A 22,543-nucleotide genomic window follows, 5' to 3' on the forward strand; every position below is an offset into this window, starting at 1 on the left:
GGCGGCGGTGGTGGGGGCAGGCCGCTCGGGCCGTGGGAAAGTCAGCCAGGGCTACATTCCCACACACAGTCAGCAGTCTTCGCCGCCGCCACCTGTACGGCGCTGGCGGCGGGGGGAGGGAGGGCGGAGGTGGGGTTGCTTCCGTTTGCGGACCGCTCGCAACACGCCACTGGGGACTTCCCTCCTTGATGCCGGCTCGTGGCGATCCCAAGCATTCGTGTCGCCCATTACTCTCCCGCCAGTGGGAATCTTTTTTGATGACGGAAGCCCCCCGCGTGCCCGCGGAGGCGGGGTTGCTGGCCACGGGGGCGGGGAGGACTGCTGGTGTCGGGGGCGGGGAGGGTTGCCGCCCCGGGAGCGCGTGCACTTGTATAAGCCTTCGTGAACAATGGAGCCACTGGCCGGGGTAATTAAAAATCTGCCCGTCGCGTTGGTGACGGGGCGGGGCCAACCGCAGGACTCTGGGGACACACGCGACCGCGACGCCGTGGATGCGTGCAAATCACGACATCATCTCCCGCCGAAGCAACAATTGCTCCTCATGAATAGCATTCCGGTACTTGGAGGTTGGGGGGAAAATCTCGAAACTCAAAACAATTTACAATACAACTGTTAAAAATTTACTCGCATGCATAGCTGAAATAGTATTTTCAATTTTTAGCTATTACTTGAAACGGTGCATCACAGCAAGGTAGAGGTGAATTAGACTCGGGTGTTTCAAAGTAATTTATTCACTGTTTATTTTCACCGCCGAAAATGGCACAAGGTTTGTTGGTTAGATCCAATAATGAGAAAAAACATACGGAGTACAAATAATTAAGAAACTTGGAGATTAATCGCGATGTTGGAGAGCCGTGAAATATTTAGGCGTTTCTTGCGGAGGATTTGAGATGAGTGGCCGAGTGGGGAGGAGGTGAGGCGAGGTGAGTGAGTGAGGCGAGGGGATTCGAAGCGAAAGGGAGCGCTGCGATTTCGAGAGTCGTGGAATATGAATCAGACCGTTGTTGCGTAAGGGGCGAGGAGGCCTCCTCTCCATTCCCTCTCTACATAACTGCCCCGTGACTTCTTCCGGGAAGCGACAAAATGATTTAATATTGAACAAGCATATTGAAACAATTACAAAGTCCTAAGTTTCATTCGATCCCGGACCATTGAATCGGATGACATCAATGTCGGGCTCTTACGTGACTAGGGAAAAATAAATAATAGTGTATTTCGACGATACAATCTATTAAAACAATAACGGTCAGGAACACATTTTTTCATAAAACTGTTGGCTTCTCACAATAGAGTATACCATTTCGGCGTCGACCTTAAATTATTAGGACTGTAATATCCTGATCTGACACTGAGTTATTCTTTAATAGGAGAATGGTGAATAAAGCTTTTATAAGTTGCATTAATTAATGCCAGCATTGCACCTAGCAATGCAATTATTTTCCATTATAGGAGGAGATATATCGTCAAAATGATAAAATATTGGCATCAACTAATGAACCAATATCTATATGAATCATAAAATTTCCTTTGACGACGGAATTAATGCCGACCGACCAATTTCGACAGTATCCAAGTTTTGCATTCATGTAATTAGGGATGGCAACGATTAATCGTTTGATAAAAATTATCGATTTTTCTCTTTCGATTGATCGATTAATGATATGATAATTAGTAACCAAGTAATTGAATGATGAATCGACTTTGATAAAAATAATCGAAATAATCAAGAATCGGAATGAATTAAGAATTATTTATGTTTTATTTAAACTTTGGCTTCATATTACGTACCTCATTCGTTAGGAATGAGCCTGGAACAGTATCCAAATTTCTTAAAGAGAAGATGCTTTCGGAATTTGACCAACGATTTGGCCAAGCTGAAACTATGTTTCTGCCGGCTGTAAAAACTATTCTCGATCCCAGATTTAAAAAGATACATTTCTCCAATCCTCAAGCTGTAGCGTCGGTCCTCGTAAAGATCAGAACGGAAAAAGCGGATTCCGAAACTGCCGTAGCAGAACGTTCAGGTGATACATCAGAATCTGGTGCTGAGGGCTTCGATTTGGGCAGCACACACGGCTCTCGTTCACCAAAAGAAGAATTTGGACCGCAATGCAAATACTCATCCTAAAGATGAGTTTGCGTTCTATCTTAATTCGTCAGTCATAGGACTGAAGGAAAATACAATTGAAGCACGGGAAAAAATAAAGTAATTTATACAAGTCTTAATGAGCTTAGCAAAAATATTGCCACCTTATAGGTACTTCCGTACCAACTGAACGATTATTCTAAAAGACTCGAGCGACGGCTATTGAAAAAAAGGAACAGACTGGCTACAAAAATGCTGTCAAAAATATTGTTTCTGAACTCTTGGATAGGGGGAGGAGTGTTTGATGTGGAAATTGCAAATACCAAGATTAAAGAATGCTTGTATTTTTCACCGAGTAATAATATAAATAATTTTATTTGACTTACTTTGTACTTGTTTGTAAAAATATCAACGTTTTTTTTTTGTTTTTCAATTAAAAATCGTGCGTGTTTACCCTAACTGAATTATATCATCTACAATCGATTATTTGTCCACCAATTAATCGAATAACTGGGAACACCTTTCAAATGATTGATTAATCGATTAATATAATCTTTTTTGCCATCCCTACCTAGGATGTAAGTCGATTGTCTGAATTTTAAAAGCAGAGAGAAATAATTATGAGCGCATAACTTGCGTAAATTAGGAAAGAAAATTAATCCTTTAAATGATGACATAGCAATAAAATCAAGAGTGAGTTCAAAAGTGAGATCGGCCCGAAGTTGTGAATTTAATTTTTTCGTTAATACTAAATCATATTTATGGCTGACTTTTTTTATAGAAAGCGGCGTTCGTCCTGGCGACGAGCGCAGTGCACGGAAGCGTGGCTCGTCTGATTGTGAGCCACATCATAAGGCCTTCAACTGCATTGACTTGAGCCTGCTACCTCCGGGCTGTTGACTTTTGAAACAGTACCGCACGTATGCGTTTAAGCCCTCTAAAGATTAGAAAATCCTCCACACCTATGGAATGAAAGTAATGCATTTCAAAAGTTTTCACTGAAAGTGCCCGAAACGTCACGAAGTGTCACACGTATTTTGAGCACAACGAAAAGATTTTCATTAAAGTAGGGTTTTGTTGTAGAACATGTTTAAAGGTAAAAGAGATCCCTGAACCATTGGCAACGACTCCAACGTGAATAGGTAATTGGTAACACTACGAGCACGACAAATTCAGCAAAATAACAGCGGCATAATAAAGATCCTCCGACCAGAATCTTGGCGACTTCGATCAGAGAAAACACCAAAAAAAGGTAACTTAAGTTTACCACTATGATGCGTAGGTTGTAGAGCTCAAACATCATCTTTTCAGAAGTATATCAAGCCGTCTTTACAAAAGTTATTGCGCGCATATCAATAACTACTAATGCCTTGATTTGTGGTTGATTTGTACGCATTGTATTCATTATAATTCAAAACAAATAAAAAATTGCCATTTCCTGACCAGAAGCTACATTCATCTTAGCCGTGAATTTTATCGGTGGTCGTTTCACTCCCAAAACAAGATTTTGATTCTAAATTATCACGTTACCCACAAGAAGAAGTCAATTGAGTGAATATCTCCGGACACCTTTTCGTCCGACGGAGCAGACCCAAGGTCTCAAGTCACGAAGATCACGATTTAACGTGAAACTAAAACACTGAAGCCTAGATGAGTTTCCTCAGGAATTCGACTGCTTTAATGGTCATCATTCATCCACCACTCCATATTATAAATTTTTCCTGTGATTATGCAATGCATAAGGAAAATGTAAACCATGGTGACAGCTTTCGGTGTGATAATTTGTGCTCGCCGTTGAAATGCACGTACAGCATGATCAACACAGCCCCTCGAACATTCTCTCGCACAAATCACGATTTTTGGCTTGGAAATGATGCACCTCTCCATATCGGGCAACAGAGTCATGGTCGAAAGGAGCACGTAGCCGATATAATTCGTTTTAGTAATATTCTGTCACTAACTATTAAACATAGAAACATCTTCAGGAAATCGAAGGTGGCAAGTGAGATGCAAAGCAACGCTATGAAACCCAACGCTGGGTGACATAACGAAGTTTGCTCTCTTATGTATGCGTTAAGAATACAAAAAAATTGTAAATAACCATGATAATACGTTTAGTAATTAATATATGAAATATATAAAAAGTTGTAATAAAACTTGTGGCTAATAACGTTACTATAAATCACCCTCTAAAACATGATTTAATGGGATAAATATAAATTTATTTGCAGCACAATTTTGATGCATGAGCCTCATCGTTGAATTTTTTGCACATTTAAAAAATTCTCACGATGGAGCATGAGGCTACATAGACCTTGCTGTCATTTGTGCTTCTAACAGGGATCTTAAACTCGAGATAACATGTGTCTTACTATTTCACTCTGAGCAACAAATGGACAATGAAATTTAAGGTCTGTTGGAGAGGATGTCGAGGTTAGGGAAGATCTTAGTAAGAATTTGCAATATTTTATTGACAACTCCTCGAATAACTCTAATTCCTGAAGAGGCCAAAACGTCGAATATTGAAACTGCAGTGATAATGACGGAAAAAGATAACAATTGAGGTACTTATATAATAAAATCCTGTCACTTCTTCTATTCCGTCAGTATCAAATTAAAAGTAAAAGATATGCGTAATGAAAAAACAGCATGAGGACAAAGGCTATCGCCGTAGTCAGCCAAAAGAATCCCAAATCATTTATGATGCTGAATTATCTTCAAGGAAACAGGCTTACCACCACTTCATCCCACGGATAGAATTTAAATAGCAACACGATGAAGAAGAACCTAGTCGTCTACAAAGAGAAGCTACATAAAGCACGCATGTCCTCCGGCGTCTGCAGACATGGCGACACCACATTACGCGCGTCTCGCGTCACGCGAACTCCGTCCCACGCGTCCGCACGCGTTTTCATGCGAGTCCGGAGGAGGGGAGGTGGAGCGGGGAGGGGGAAGAGGAGCCCCCCCCCCACCCCCGGCTCACTCGGCTCGATTCAATGGCCGCTTCATTGAAATCCGCTCTTCGAAGAGCCACTATGCTTCGCTCCCACGGAAAAGATGCACTACAGTCGCTTTCTGTCGATCACCTACCATTAATTATTGGCCATCTATTTAAGTATAAAATACTATTCTATTTCAGTTGGCCGCGGGTTCGGATCCGGGAGCGTGCTAAGATGCAGAATGCATCGAGTGTCTTTCCCATGGTGAGATACACGAATGGAAATCCCATCGTGCGATTATGCCACGGCATTCAAGTCTCAAGTTTAGATGTGTAAGTCTCGAAGCCAATGAAATTAGGAATTCATACACACACGTTCTCCTCCCCGGTGCTGGCTTCCTAACCAACCGAAAAACTGGTTCCGGATACTATAATTCCTATTTAAATGGGCTTGAAACGCTTTTAAATTTAATTTCACCCAATTAGCAGCTCTACCCAATTTTGTGAATGCAACACCAGCTCTCAGTGAAATTATAAAATTTCAATTCTGATCGAGAGGACAACACTCCCCTGCCGCTCCCGCCATTTCTCAAAGAGACACAAATCGGGCCCACACAACACACTTGCGCCACCGACGCAGGAATCCACAATTAGTCGGTGGCGGCGGGGATAAGTCATCGCCTACCATGCCAAAGGTCGCGGGTTCGGGTCCCGCCTGGATAGGTTGCCCCTTCCAGTACACGGGTGTGTGATCGTCTGTTGTTGATTGTTTAAAATCCCTATGTAAAGGCCGAAGTGCGCTGTTTTCGGGGGTTATTGAGATAAAAATTATCCTTCACCGAAATTAGTGCTTCGGCTGAAAGTTATTAAAATTGTACCGTACTATTAGCGAGGAAGAAAACTTGACCAAATGCACGATTTTGTTTCAATATTGAAGGCCATAAAATTCATGAGATTTTCTTGAGATTCCATCCCTCACTATCATTGCTAATGCATATAAGATCCCTCAGCGTGTCTGCACATGATTCAAAGGTTAATGCCATTTTTGAAACCTCAACCTACGTATTTCTACGGGAAGTAGTAAAAGTTAGCGAGTTATATATTTATTCAAAAATGCTATTGAAATCCTGATTCTTCACCTTACTCAAGAGCATAAAATAAATTGTCAATAACTTATCAAATCGAAATAAACGGGATGTAAACGGAGCAGTGACGGATACAGAAAACACTAAAGGAGGGGCGCAAAAGATATTTTGAGCTCCCTATACTTTTATCGTAATGAAAAATAATGAAGTAACATGCAAAATTTAAGATAGTTTCATTTCACCTGATTATGCGCATGTACGAGATAATGCTACCTTATGATATAAAAAAAGTCACAATCGTGGTTCTGCAATGTTCGGCAATGCGGGCAGCCTCACAAGGGGGGGCGCGCGCCCCCTGCGCCCCCCATATGAGTCCGCTTCTGAAACGAAGGCTAATGCCGCAGTAAGGCAATCAGTCCCACAGCGTGATTTGTGACAAGAGCTCCAAGGAAGCTAGGACTCATCAAGCATGTTGTGAGATAGTATCAGGACGACAAGTTGAAGAATAGGTGTTAATTGGCAATCGCCAGGCCGCACCTCGAATACGCGGCAAGCAAATGAGATCCGGTTCACAAAGATTTAATCCGCGACGTAAAAGAAATAGCGGAGCGATTTGTCAAATACTGCTCCGGGCAAATAGAACACACAGCTTATGCATGGGTAAGATTGGGAGCCAGTAGAGACGTGGAGGCTAAGTGCTAGGCATGGAGTAAGTGTCAGAGCGACATGGAGAATATCATGCCAAAGCCGCACCATATCGCGTCTCGTCAGAAAGAAGCGATAAAATAGGAGGGGTACGAAAGGGAATCCGTCGAAAGAGAGAGTAAATACAAAGTTGAATCTCTCTTGACGCCCTCATCTCAATCCGTGTAGAATCATTCGTTTACAGACAACAGAAGCCCACCACTTCCCGCCACACGCCAAGAGAGGCAGCTTGCTTTGAAGAATGCAGATTTAAATGCACCATCTTGAAGAGATCAACGTCGTGATCCGTCATTTTAGATAACCCGTAAAACACAAAGTCGACATGAAGTCTAAACCTATTCGATTAATCCGTTTTCATTAACTCACACACTTCATTGTGCCGCATGCCATAAAATATTTCTCATATCTCGATTTTTTGACCGGGGAATTATTGTCAACTCTTCTCCTACTTCGTCTGTATTAGTGTAGACCGAAGAAGACTATCTAAAACAAAGTAATGCATCATGCGCAAGGGAAACGGCGAGGTGTGGGAGATGACAAAGGTTGAAATGGGGCCAAATCTCGCGGCTGGGAGCCGTGCGCAAGGCAAGGCGTCGCCCGCCGTGAGCTCCACTAATTGATCCTGCCTCTTGATTCAAAGCTAATCTCTGTTACATCAAACGAAATAAGCTGATTTTGAAATACGATGCATATATGCGCACACCCCCGTTGAGTGGGGGAAGGTAAATGTTTTCATACAAAGGAGCAGAGATAGAAGTGGATTACCTGATTACATGTTCTCACTTCAAGCCCAAATATTTCGACGTTTTCTAAAAGTTGTAACATTATTTCTGCAGAACGTGTAACATGAAACGATATTTGAAAATAATTTCACTTTTTCATATTCCAACTTGGAGAAAAACCGGTTCAACCAGTTTCAACACACGTGTCATTCTCCAGCATGGAGAGAATTAAAAAGTGACATCATTATCAAGGGCGAAAACTTTTCTTGTGTTGAGAACGTTTCTTCGATGGGGCATAAGAATACATTTAAATGCATTGTACCAAATCACTAGCAAAATTTGAGGGTTAATCATTGCATTTCAGTTATTGAACTAAGATAAGTTGCTCGAGGCTTTATACTCCACAATAGATTTGATTTCAGGGGACACTCCGAGGTAAATGTTCTAAAGGTGCTAATACAATATTTTCCCATTTTTCTATCTACAAACCTATACATGGATGAAGTCTACCTGATGCGGACGCATATTCATTGGTAACCCAAGGGGAGAGGGGCATATTTGTCCTATAAATGATTTTTTAAGTCAATACACGCATACATGTACCGTAATCGCATGGAAATTTGTACATCGTATGATGATCACATCAGCAGCGTTAATTTTCAAGTTCTCTAAAGCCTTAGTCACATTGAAAATCCATGAAGAGGCTGCATCAAAACTAAAAAGTACGCTTGAACAAATAGTAGACCAGATTTAAGTTTTAAAACTTTTCACAAGAGACATGAATTTTTTAGACTATTTTGCACTCACTTGGTTTGTGATTCATTGGCTTTATAAAACATTTATATGAACTGTGAGCTCTCGATTGACGTCATAGCGATCTGAAACGCCTGAGTGAGTCGATGTCGCATCAGAAGTCACTGAAGGGTAAAGATGGGTCGCCCTCCGCCCCCCCTAGTTTTAAGAAAAATTGAAAATATCGTCATTTTTTAGATGGCTCTCCAACATAATTTTTTTATTTAAACAGGCTAACAAGCAATGCTTAATTTATGAATACACAAAAGGCACTAGCCTGCGCATATGAGACCTAATACGTGCGAACGCTATGCGAGGCATGATATAGCTTCAAGGTAAGACGTCAACCCCCAAATCAGCGACTTGAATTCGCCCCTGCCTATCGCTCCCAATTGATTGCACTCATGTGACGCACTTCCGTATTTCCATTCACAGTTTATAAGGGGAGATGAGGTGCTTTTCCCTTCGTTAAATATTTTACACATGTGACAATTAACAATTTTAGAAGACTCATCGCCAATGGCGGCTTGAAATATCATTTGGGAATCGATTCTCAGAGTTGTAAATATGTAGACGATTTCAGATAGCAAGCAGCGTGAGACAAAGACTGCACGAACATTAATAAATCGAAAATGAAATCATGAGATCCAACCTTTGAACAATAGGGTAGCTTCCTTCATCAAAGAAAACGAAAGGCATTGATTGCGATTCGTTACCCATCATTAGTGTATTCATAATATACTAATTATTTTGTTTTAGAAATCCCAGTTAAGACGTATTTTAATGTTCAATTTTAACCTCATTTGAAAAAGGCCAGATTGGCGCCCATGCGATTCCACTCCACGTGACGTCACAGCGACCTAGTTTCTATACGAGTAAATAGGAGTTTTACATCGTCTGAGATTACCAATACATGCATGAGGCACAGAGTTCAGGGATACATCTCTTAATAACCACCCATTAAAATAGCCTAAGGTCGGAAAGTTTCATTCGTTTGATAGGGTAATAATAATCCTTATTATAGCCAAGCGCTACCTGCTAGCAGGGTACTCAGCTACCTGCTAGCAGCCTGCGTCGTATCAGCGCTCAAAGCCTCGCCCCAAGGTCATCTCACTTTGCGGCAGCAGGAACAAGAAATACGCCACACGGGCTTTTCCCATCATTCCTACTTAGCCGTCGCGTTTTCGCGTTCCTGAAAATTTTCACTTTTCATTTTATCGCGAAAAATATATATCGTCATTTGAAAATCTAAAAGCGTGAAATACGTACTCCAGGAGTAATAATCTTTCGATTAAGACAATAAAAAAATAATAGGAAACCACCCTATTTTCATTTTTTTAATGTACCAAAGGACAGCACTTTCTTTTAGAGGTAGCTCGCAACGGAATAAGAAATTCATCCGTCAACAATAAAAGTAAACGATTTTGGCGGCGTTGGTAGTTCATCATGCCAGCCGTTGTCTACCATATAGCTATCAGAAGCAATTACTTCATTTATGCATACCGTATGCATTTCTAACATGCGAGCCAAACCGTCCCGCGAGAGACGAATTCAAATGCTAAAATATTTAAAAACGGCATTTAAAAGAATGCGATGCTAAAATGTATACATACAATCGCATGGGAGGATATGTAGAGATTAATTAAAAAGTTTCTTCTGATCCAGAGATTTGGCATTGGAGAAAAGTTAACCAACGTTTTTAAACACTAATTTAAACAACGATATGAAGTTGCATTGCACTTAAAGAATTGAAGAATAATTCCTATAAATAAAAGAGTAAGCCAAATCATGAGATAAAATAAGACAATTAAGAGCAGAGCCACAAGACATAATTTGACTCAAGGCAAATTCCAAATTAATATTTGCAAAGGTTTGGAAAAAAATATAATGCCCATATATCACAAAAACATATAACGGCAAAACGGTCCAGTTGTATTTAGTTTAAGGTAGATATACATAAATATAATAATTTCACACACTAGCAGAGACAAGTGATAGTTGAATTGATGTGAAGTGATCGATACAGAACAATATAAAAATAAAAAGTACAGCTTGCATATACATACTTTTTATTACTCGTTAATAATAATTGCGTTATGATAGCTAATACGTTTTTGATGCGATAAAATTCAGTTGAAAATCTAAAATTATCAGTCAATATCATGTCAAATATTTGCTCATCAGATGACGATGACGTAATTAGGTGGAGCCAAAATACTGATGTTTTTTTCTAATGTCTAATGTATATTTTGTGTATATTTTGTTCAATGTGTATCGAATCCCTGACGCGGAAAATATTGGTCATATTTTTTTTCGAGTCGTTCACTCGCCTTTTATTTCTTTACAGATTTCAAATCACTGTGAACTCGCTGCAACAGCATTATATACCTTTTTAACGATAATAAGTCATATAAAAGTTAGGAATTGGGTAGGATTAGACGTATAGCTTCTATGGATGCTCAGTAGATTTTGAAGGCTAGGGATTTGCAAAAGAGGGTAACCGTAACCCGGCGGTGAAGGATGCATAGAAACGCAGCGTCGGTGTTAGCATAATTGTTTAAGACTGGCGACAAAGGGTCATGAATATCAGTTGATTATTGAAAATTTATCAGTTGCTTTCGATTGCAGTAGTTTGTTAAGATTTTCTGTGGAGAAAACCGTGCTGATCACCCGCCTCGTGAGGCGGATATTGGAGCACACACGGCTAACTGGTGGTAAACATGGGTTGATAACCCTATTTTCCTTCATTATTAACCACACCATGTTCTGGAAAACTTAAAAAAAATAAAGCTTACTCATTTTTTTTAAATTTAGCTGTGCCTTGTAAATTAAGTTCAATGGGTAACAATTTAACAGGAAATATGATAACATAATTTGATTTTAAATAATAATATTCAAACTCCCTATGCATTCGTTCACCGGCTGTCATTCACACATTTATCCAATGCATACGCTTTTGAATCACCTTATATCATCATTGAAAAAGCAATGGACAAAATTCTTAGCAATTCACGACTTGGAATAATTTGTTTCATCCTTGAAATAATGAGTATTCGTCATCCTCCTCAGTCTATTCTTACTTGCTATATGCTACGAAAGTTTCATTCTCGTCAGCGAAAATGGTGAAGTATCAAAAAGCACATTCGCTAACTAAATTCTCCCCGCTCGAAAGCCTCGAAATTTTTTGTCGGTCTGCAAAGAGTGGCATGAGAGCGGGTTTGTGGAGTTGAATAATATGTTCCATCACCCGCCTTCTAATAGTTGCGTAGCTGCATCCAAATTGCGCCTCCCTGGATAAGGCAACTAACTACTCTACCGACACAGAGGATTATCCTCGATCAAATGGCGAGTCCTCGAAATGGTGGGTGGCTCGAGGTGTGCCGCTCCTTCGCCTGTGTAACACGCGACTCGTCGCCTTCCTTGAAACACCTTATCAAATAATTAACAGTATTCCGGGACAAATGCAGCAGCCTAGCTATTTCGGAAACTGCTTTGCCGCTCTCTACCATGCCTATGTATCCGCGTAAGGCTTGACTCAACTGCATTCTCCTTTGCTATTCCACAGCTCAGAAGTTCAAGACTGGTTCTGAATTATCGATGAAATTACCTATGAAACACATGCTTTCCTTTAGTTCGCTATTCTATTTTTCATGTTTCTCAGGTCCTTTTCTCCAAATTACCTAAGAAACTATAGCAGTCTTCAATTTTCTCATACTCGGTAATTCGTGACATCGAGAAATGGTAAGAGGGTTAGATTGCTGTGATGAAGTCTCTGATTTTTTTTCTAAATTTTTTTGGTCATGAAAACCCATAAATTCCTTGTATTGACTGTCATAATTATTATTTACAAAGAGTTTCATAGTTTATAAAGAGTTTAAACGTGTTTTTATACCAATATGTGAATATAAGTTAAAGGAAGACCGGTGAAAATGAATATTTTAATGTGCCTTTTCAAATGACTTACTTTTTTCCGCTTTGCCATGGCTTACAGTTTCACTATTCGCATTTCCAGGGTTATCACTTGGAAATTTTCATCTAATCATGCGTTAGAGTTCAATTCAATTAACGTGGTGACATGATATACGAGTTAATTTACTACCTGGACCCGAGTTCTAATCCCAGGGTGCACAAATGTTTTCAAGAAACATTTCTCTGGCGAGGAAATGTTTAGATTACTAAAGAGAATAATAGAACTTGTGCTTATTAATTTGCTGATTGAAAAGGAGAATTAATATTTTTTCACAAAATTTATGCTAGTAACTATGACTAAAAGCGATATAGGACTCCTATATGATTGAAATACTTAAAAATGCGCTCAACCTAACGCAATGACGATATAAAAGCGTGTCACTACAATGAGTGGTGGGATTTTTAGGCCCCCTAGGTTTTGCGTTCACAATAGGGTGTAACATCAACAAGTTCTTTTTTCCAGCCCACCGATTAATTGGACGAATCAGTTCAGAGAGATTAGTTGGATCGTTGCATTAATTGATAACCAGATGATGCATTCAACGCGAAACCCAAGTGAAGTAGTATGCGATGATTATAAAGGCTATTTACGCTATGTAACTCAACAAAGTAACATCATTGACACCAAAAAAGGTAAATTAACCAAAATCGACGATCACAAAATGCGCACACTCCTTAATGCTATAGCAGGTAAGTATTCAAACGTGACGGCACAAACGAGAAAACAGAGGAGAGTGAGAAGTCAGTGAATTCTATTAAATGGTTAAGAACGGGATAAATTGAAAAATAATTGTAGGTGTCTAGTAAAATCACGAAATGTGTGGCTCCTAGCACCAGTCTTTGAACTGTTCAATAATGCTAACGCCGGGTTTTTCTTCGCCCATTACCACCAGTCTTTTCTGAATTCCTTGCCTTTTCCTTAAAAATGATAAGACCACAGTTGCCCTATTCTTAACTTTTATGCGACTCATTATAATTAAAAAAATATATGATGCTGTTTCAGCGAGTTGAAAGTACTTTCAAATCTATAAAGAAATAAAAGGCGATTGAACGACTTGAAAAAAATTTGACCAATGTTTTCCTCGTCAGGGATTCGATGTCACAACCTCTATGATTTAAATCGCACGTTTATTCCACTAGTCCACCGCAACTTCTGGCAGCGGAAGTATTATAATATGCAAAATACGAACCAACAGTGAGAACCAGGGCAAGTACGCAGCAAATGCCACGAAATAATCTTTAAATGCGACATTAATCGAAACAGAATGATCAATTTGCAAGTAACTACTCCCTATGGGTGCATTCATCTTCGTAGGCAAACGATATATTTTCGATGAGTGACCAAGGAAAACAAAAAGAGTAAGGGAAACTAAAATTTATGGAGAAGCAGAAGTGGCGCCACAAGCTTAGTCCTAAAACTTTTGAAAGTGACTGTACATTGTGTCTAATGACTTCGTTTAATATGAAACATTCAGGTGTCCGAATAGTTTTTGCGCGACACAGTTGAAGTTACAATTCTGTTTTGTTTCAATTTGCGAAGGTTTAATTTTTGTTTTTGTTGCTTCAGTGTATGCATGAATAAAGAGTCTGTGGTACACATTGAGAATAATTTCAATCCAGAAACAAACGTGCAACATAGGGAAAATGGAAATTTTAGTTAGAAACAAAACATGTCCGAATAATTTTCCCACTCACTGTATCTATAAATCCTATCCCATCCTCACCCACCATGCGCAGCACTTCTTCGCTCCTTCCCCAACTTCACCCTCCTCACTCTTGTGCATACTCCACATCTCGACCGCCTCCGGTCTCTCATCGACTACATTCCTCATTTTCCACCATTTCGCAAGAAGTATTCATACGCAGAAAGTCAAAGCATTTCCCTCTTTATTGGCACCGCATTTCCATCCTTTATTTAGGACTATATTTCATGTAGAATGAAGGATCTTACCTTTCCAAATGACATATTATCGAAGGTTCCAACTACATGGTATGTTCGATGGCACGAATGACACCGGCCCTCTTCTGGTGAGGAACTCGGATGCACTATAACTGACATTATACATATAGAGCTGCATTAAAATGCTGCTCTATATAACCCGATGGCATTGAATTCGCACGTTTGCTCATAGTAACCAATATTGCCTCACAAATAGACAAATCCAACCGAAAACAAGCTGAGCAGTAAACTGTCTCATCCGTAGAAAAATGTTATCGCGTGCGGGAGAATCAGAATGGCCACGGAAATCATGTTTATTGCTTCATGGGCAACTTTGATGTTTATAGTATGCTTTGAATGGATTTGAATGCCTTCTTTACAAATATTACGCGCAGAGATTCTCAGTCGGCTTCGAAATGCGTTGTCACCCACCGTTCCTTGAAATGAGTTTGTTTACGTCTCCACTCGCGTCGCTGACGTGCAGAGTGGTCCGAATTTCACGGAGAAATATACTTCACTCACGGCTATCAACCGGAATTCGTGATGATGTGATCCATGACATTCTTAGCTTTTCAATGCTATTCCTCAAAATGCGAACATTTTATTGAAAATGCTGAGAATACATGGATCGCATTGCACTCGCCGCGCTGACGGCATTTTCGAGAACTGGCTGAAATGCGTGCCAAGTGGCCACAAAATCATGCTTCAGCAGGACGATGCAAGTGCAGGCTGTCCCCTTGGCACACAGCTATCCGCCGCGGCGGCCTACGCGCTGTGCCTTCCGTGACGCAGCTGGAGTGACACCACGTTTACACTACGCAGGTAACCACCTTGATCGGAACCACGGCGCGTTTGCGCGTCGAAAAGTTACCATCGTCACTCAGAGCTGCCCTCGTTGTGGCATTGTGTCAGATAACAACTGACGACATGACTGCGTGAGAAAACTGAAATCCTGGGAATAAAGAAGCAAAAGAATATAAATGTTTTCATGTGATAAAGTTAAAGCTAGGCCGAACTATCGGCAAAAATTTAAAGAATGTAGGATTTATTATGAGAATCTGTCCAAAATTTAACAATAGTCAAGCGATAAGGATAGTAGATATATTGCTTTGCTACGTTCCAAATTAGAATACAATCAGTTGTTAACTGGTCACCATATTATAATATCGACTCAATCCGGCTTGAACGTGTCCAAAATAAATTTCTCAAATTAAATAATTACGATTTAGGAATCTCACTGTCCGATACAACACTTCGTATCTTCAATCCCTCTTCAAGTTGAAAACCCTTGCACGACAGACGATCCTCCAACAATGCCCTATTCCTCTACAAAATTATCAATTCCTATTTAGGTTGTTCCTATCTCCTTTATTAGTAAATTTTAATGGATCCTGTCATAACTACACAATTCCTCACCTGCTTGTTTTTAATTACCATAGAGCAAATTATGACTTCAACTCCCAGCTATCCAGAATGATGAGGTAATACTAAAACTAGTCATAACTGTCCATGAAGCCTTTAAGAATCTAGGATTCATCGAGGGAATATGTAAAAAAAATTATGAATATTAGCGCATTAAAGACAGTACATATTGCTCTTATTGTATAACTAGAAAATGCTTAGATTTCCTTAACTCGACACAAGTATTGATTTCTCCTTGTCTTCATCTAAATGTTATAGTTATTTGCTGCGAATTTCATCGCGAAATCCTGTATACAACGATTTTAATTGGTTTATACTATATGTGTGTTCGTTATTTTCCATCATCTGTGAAGTAAAATTTAAGGATATATGGTTATGGGCTAACCTGTAAATAAATAAATACATAAAACTGGTTTAGTATAGAATATCCACTTTCATTTGCTAAATAGAGCATCAGGAAAAACTTTCCCCTTACGTCCTTCCATTACCTGCTCAATAATGTCTTCAATCGTTGCCATATATCTTTGATATATTAGAGTTATTTATGAAACATCAACTATGGTATCAAGATTGCAACGGCGCGAAAGAATCGCATATGCATCGATCTTCATTTCCTAACTCTTTTTTCGTAGCGCACTAGCGCTAACGCTCTGCGCGTTTACACGACGTTTTGAGGTTACGCGCGTACGGATCGAGGTTGATATGTGCGTAGTGCAAACGGGGTATGAGGACGACAGGGAAGTGTCGGCCACGTACTCATCTGCTTGTCGAATTGTCATCGAAGTGAAATGATCGCGGCTCGGAGGTGTGCACTAGGGCGGATCGCAAAAATCGATTTTTTTCAAATCCATCTGGCCCAATGAAAAAAAGTTGTGGGACCGATCAAAAATAAGGCCTGAAAAATTTGAGACCTGTACGTGAACCCCTGACCCTCGCTCAAATGCAATTTAGGGGGGGAGGGTCAAAATTCGAAAAATATAATATTTTATGGTCATTCCCTATAGATTTTGCCGAGTTACTGTCCTTTTAGGATAAAAGTTTCGTGCATTTTGACGTATCTGCCACCGTTTAGCCACAAAATGCCTACTTTGAGTCCGCGTCCGCGAAGAAAATATTCCAACGCCCACGCAGCGTCGCACAGTGGTCCGGATCGCGAAAAAGTTGGACAAAAATCAGATTTTCGTTGGATGTCTTTACAAATTGCTCCCTAAATGTTTTTCGGCGATCTATTTTCATTTCTGCAGTTATTTTTACGAAAAAACTATTATTTCATGCGATATCGTGGAACTTTAACTTATTAAATGGCTAATTGTAACGCTGACTGCATAGATAAACGGTAATCATGATAAAATATGGAAATAAATGATAATTAGTTGTATAGAATGAGTTAATGATCTTTAAAATTAGTCAAAAGACAAAAAACGGCTAAAAGTAGGGTTTTTGGGTGCATTGACTTACGTTAAAGAGGTGCGATTTCCAGATTTCGTGAGATTTTCTGTATGGACTAGAAAGTAATTACTAAATAAGTGTCAAAATAGTATTTAAGTGACTCTTTTATTCTCATAAAAGCATGGCTGATTCCTCATAAATTTACAATTATGTATTTTAATTGTTCAGCATCAGATTCATCTGAATCCCAGCCATCCTCCTCTTCGCATTCACTCGAAGAATTTTGAGACTCTTGCAACACTAAGAGATCACGAACCTCCTGCGGAAGATCTTTAAGGCCCCGGCATTTGTTTAGTTCAGTTCCTAATGTGCTAATAAAAGGATCCGATATTAGGATCAGTCTCCGGAAAATATCCTCATTAGTGTGAAGTCGAGATATTTTTCTCGCGTGGTGCTCGCGATATATTCTAATGTCTTTATTGCGAGATTCCTGGGCCTCCTCCGACAGTTCTCCAATAGGAAGAAGAGCCGACTCGATGACATCTGCACCATGTATTAACACTTTGTGCACAGTGGGTGGCATGTAAAACCAACCATAATGTCTCACAAAATTTTCCGCTGTATCCATACAGAACTTTTTAAATTTTACTGAATCAATCAAAAATCCGCAAGACAAAGACCTTAAAATTGTTGAGAAGTGAAAGATTAACTCTTCCTCTACTCCTGAAAATTAATTAACTATGTTATTTCATGTGAAAAGTACTGCATAAAGCAATAATAAAAAGATGTTATATTGCAACAATGAAAAGAAAGCATTCAAAAATATTGACCCTCGCCAGTAATTTCAGCCGATAGGCGAGAATTTTTGAAGTAGCGCCTAGCTAAGTGTCCATCACTGGATGTGCCATATTTTGGCTTCGGCACATCAACTGAAAGGCCCATTCTCTTTTTAAATTCGTAGGTACCAATTAAAAAATAAGACTACTAGAACAATATCCCAGGGGACCCCATATCACCATTAGAATACAAGGAAAATACGAACCTGAGGTGCTTTGAAGGTTGCGAAATACAACATCAGGGAAATCAACAATTTTGTCCAACCAAGTGCAATTCCTCTTCAGAAAAGAAGAGTTTGATCGCGAACTAGGTCGCCAACTTCTCTCGTTGGAATAAAAAAAATTTCATCTTTAAAAAATTATTAAACTCTAGTTTTACCTCCTCGTCTCCGTGTAATCTGAAACAACTCTCAAGATATGCATTCAAATTCCTTCATGGTTTTCTCTTTTTCCTCCAGCATTTTTTCGTGCAGTTTACGCCGCGTAAATGCCCATGACATTGTTGACAGTCAACAATAAAAAACACAGGTTTTCAAAAAGCTACACAACAGTCTTCTTTCTAAAAAGTTTAAATATCAAATAAAAGGGAAAATATGAAAAATTAGAGCGGTGCCTCGTCTCAGACCAATTTTAAAAAACGGAAACAAGAAACGGAAATAAATGAAACATAGTATACCTGCTCCATAATCCTTATTTATGTGGTTGTTAGGAACTAATAAATCATTTAATCACAATTTTTTTAGTTATCACAACACTATAACTTCTTTGCGAGATCACTGTAAATCACAAAAACTGTAGCCAAAATAGGACTTCGCAATTAGTGATAGGTGTGTGTTCACATCGACAGAAAAGTTGAAACTGAAGGGTACCAAAATGTTTCGACCGAAATTTGGATGGGGTTAAAAAGAGGAGTAATCTTTACCAATGGAAATGTGGGTATTCACCTGGATAACTTGTTGGGGTAGGGTTGGACCCCGTAAAGAAAATGTGAAATGTTTGGATTTTGAGCGAAAATACATACTAGTGGCGGACGTGCAATAAAATCCGTCCAAAAGGAAGCGGGTGGAGGGTAAAGACCTCATCTATTAACACGTGCAGCTTGAAAGCCAGACCGCCCCTAGAAAAGCAATAACTCAAGTTGGGTGGCGCACCAAGTGGCAAAATAGCAAAATGACAAAAGATGGCAAAATGTCCCGACTAAAGACCCCTTCCCACTTCCCTGAGGTCCGACACGTGTTCGGGTAATGGGTCTCTTGCCACTTCGGATTGAAAGAAAGGGAAGGCGGTTGTGGGTTTTCCCGATAGCAGTGCATGTAGCCTGTCGTATTTACTTCAATGTATTACCAAATCGCGATTGAAGTCGTTCTGAGAAGCGATCGACGAAAATATTTTATCTCCTCTCCCAGCGTCCCAACTGCGCTTAACCTAATTCAAATTGTTCCGAAATTATTCTATTGGTCCACACACAGATAAAGTTTGGATGATTACAAAGTATAAAATAGGTTTTAAAATGCTAAAATTCTTATTTTTGTGATTCTGGCCCATGAAACATTGGGAGACACATTTTACCATGTGCCTACACTGCGCTGATGCTAGCGTGTCGACGCTCACGTCTACCGCGGCTAGGAACATAAATCGTTGTTATTCGCTGACTCGCACAGATTTGCAGCTGATTTCTTTACTAATATCTTTATAATACTGTACTTTATTGTCACCAATAGCCAAATTCGCGCAAATCGACGTCACTTTTTTTATAACTCAACATTTATGCGAATTTTTCCGAAAAAAATTACTCCCCTTCAAATAATTCTACAGCAATCATCATCATCTCTATAAGGTTGAAATATATATTTTATGACAGTGAAATGTCTATATTACTATAGTGCAAAGTTAGTTTACGAATATAATTGGCGGCGTAAAGCCAAAAATAAATCTAAAATGCGTAATTTTCGAAAAAACGGAAAAATCAAGTTTCCGTAGGAAATAGTGCTGCTTTGACGCAATATATCTAAGCGAGCAATTTTTTTTATAAAAAAGTAAGCATGAAAGGTGATACCCCAGACATATTACTACATAACTTCTACAGTCTAAGTGAGTTTCAAGAAAGTCGAAAAAATGATTTTTGTCCACCTTTTTCCGGATCCGGACCACTGTGCGTCGCGGATACAAGAGCCGCAGGCCGATCCCCTCCCCTCCCCGATCGCTTCTACCCCTCCCACGCCTCCAATACAGAAAAATTCATCCCGCGCATGTTGTTAGGAGGTCGTTTATCTTTGATAATATAAATCAGAAGATGGTAGAAGGTAAAAAACGATGCGTAGTAGACTTGTCCCGTATTTGGCGCCTCGTCGGCGTTAAACAAATCGATGTTACCAACTTTCAGAGAAGTGATGAAATATTTTTAGATCTGCGCACGCAGGAAAGGAGACTACGGTCTATGAAGACGCCTCTCGAGTGGCTATGAAGGTTTGGGAACTTAGGTTATGCACTTCTATTCCGGTATTGTCCGACAGCTGTGACTAAATGGATGAATAAGGGTGAAGGCCGCCGGCGTACCCTCCCCGCCCCCCTCTCGAACGCCCCAGATGCACCAAAATTCACACCAAGTGCGTCTTTCTTCTTTAGTCTTACTAATATTTGATGTATCAGCATCGTTCAGTGAGGAACAATCACGACAGAATTACTCAATTACCTGCTTTCCTGTCTGTATTTCTTATGTAAGTGTCATTCCTCGTCTATTGCTGCTGTCAACAAAGTTTTGGTAAATTTATTCGCGAATCTCTCGTCCGTATGTATAATAAAAGGAATATTGAAATTCAAATTTGAACTTTCATCAATAGAGTTTTTAATTCCACAGCGCTAAGCTCAGATATAGCCGAAGGAACCGGAGTCTCTCTCTAATATATCATCAGCGGGTAGTCCTTTACGACGATATTAAAATCCAGCAATTAAAAAAATCTCGGATTGGTCGCCAAACGCATCCTTGAAGAAACGCAAATTGGGTCCCTAGATTACCCTCCCAACGTTTATGTCGCAAATCCAAGTCAACATAGTGCAATTAGCAAATAGACCACTATAAGGGATGAAATACGACTTGATACTTTCCCGGTGAATGATGTGGGTAAACTCTTTTCGGGTTCAACAAAATTTATCCGTTAGGATGAGCCCCCAGTCGGAGCTTGAAATGTTGGCCATTATAGAAAAATTAACCCGGTAGGAATCCCGAGAAGAGCCTACCCACACTGCAAGGGGTGTTGGAATTATTCTTATAGCAATGGTATGATGCCTCCTTTTTGGGCGGTATTCGCTTGGTACCATCATAATCAAATCCTTTTTGATTCTGTGTATCTAATTTTCACTCGGAAAGGAATCGATAATCGCAGATTTTATAACTTTTGCTAATCCTCCGACGGGGGAGGCAAACCTCCAAAAGTGGGACCCTGTTTCTTCAACTAACACCACACATTCCCCTCTAAACTTGTATTGATAAGTCCTCTTCCCTTTTTTCATCAGACAAGAGTATAGTCTTTCATTCCAATAAAATAAGGCCCTTTGATGACACCTCTCTTTTCTTATTCACAGTAATTAGAATCTTTTTCTGTCTACGTAAGTAATTCTGGTACACTAGCTTTGATATATCTTACGAAGTTATGACTTTTGCGTCAGCTAAAGTTGCGGGAAAGGTCATTGCTGTTTCTTTGTTCTTGCATATACCTCTATCACAGTTGGTAGACGCATTTTCCCCGAAGAAGTTCCAATTTGAGTTTATATTCCTTAATGTTTATTTCATGCGGAAAGTAGAGATACAAATCGGCTAATTTCTCGCCAGTTTAATTTTCTTCGGATGAATTGATGAAGAAAATATTTGATACTATTTTCCCGTAAGAGTTTTGACGATGATGACTCAAAGCTCTCCTACGATTCCCTTTTTTCCTCAGTTGTCGAGTTTCTTTAGGGTTCCATCCAGCAGCCACCATCTTTCTTTTCGTCAGATTATTTCTCAAAATATTTCTTCATTGGGGGAACATATGCTCCTCCATGCACTTAAAAAAATGCACGCAAAAATATCGCATAATTTAAAATGTTCCTTTAAAATTGTTTGAGTCTTATACTTCAATACGTAAAACCCTACTTTTGGCCTATTACGATTTTCCGTAAGTTTTAGTACTTCCTGTGGTACCGCTAAATCCATTTAGTTACATTCATAATGGAAGAGAAGCGCGTCACCATAGTTCGTACACCTTCATAGCCACTCGAGAGGCGTCTTCATAGACCGTAGTCTCCTTTCCTGCGTGCGCAGATCTAAAAATATGTCATCACTTCTCTGAAAGTTGGTAACATCGATTTGTTTAACGCCGACAAGGCGCCAAATACGGGACAAGTCATCTCACTACGCATCGTTTTTTACCTTCTACCATCTTCTGATTTATATTATCAAAGATAAACGACCTCCTAACAACATGCGCGGGATGAATTTTTCCGTATTGGAGGCGTGGGAGGGGTAGAAGCGATCGGGGAGGGGAGGGGATCGGCCTGCGGCTCTTGTATCCGCGACGCTGCGTGGGCGTTGGAATATTTTCTTCGCGGACGCGGACTCAAAGTAGGCATTTTGTGGCTAAACGGTGGCAGATACGTCAAAATGCACGAAACTTTTGCCCTA

The 22,543-nt window shown here is 39.8% G+C and overlaps 1 protein-coding gene across 1 annotated transcript in view; it reads right to left on the reverse strand.

Annotated features, from left to right (window-relative positions):
* LOC124171349 overlaps nt 1–22,543 on the reverse strand; it is a 140,311-nt gene that overhangs the window by 99,720 nt on the left and 18,048 nt on the right. The window lies entirely within an intron of this gene.

Source organism: Ischnura elegans, chromosome X, assembly GCF_921293095.1.
Source record: "Ischnura elegans chromosome X, ioIscEleg1.1, whole genome shotgun sequence".
Lineage (NCBI taxonomy): Eukaryota > Metazoa > Arthropoda > Insecta > Odonata > Coenagrionidae > Ischnura > Ischnura elegans.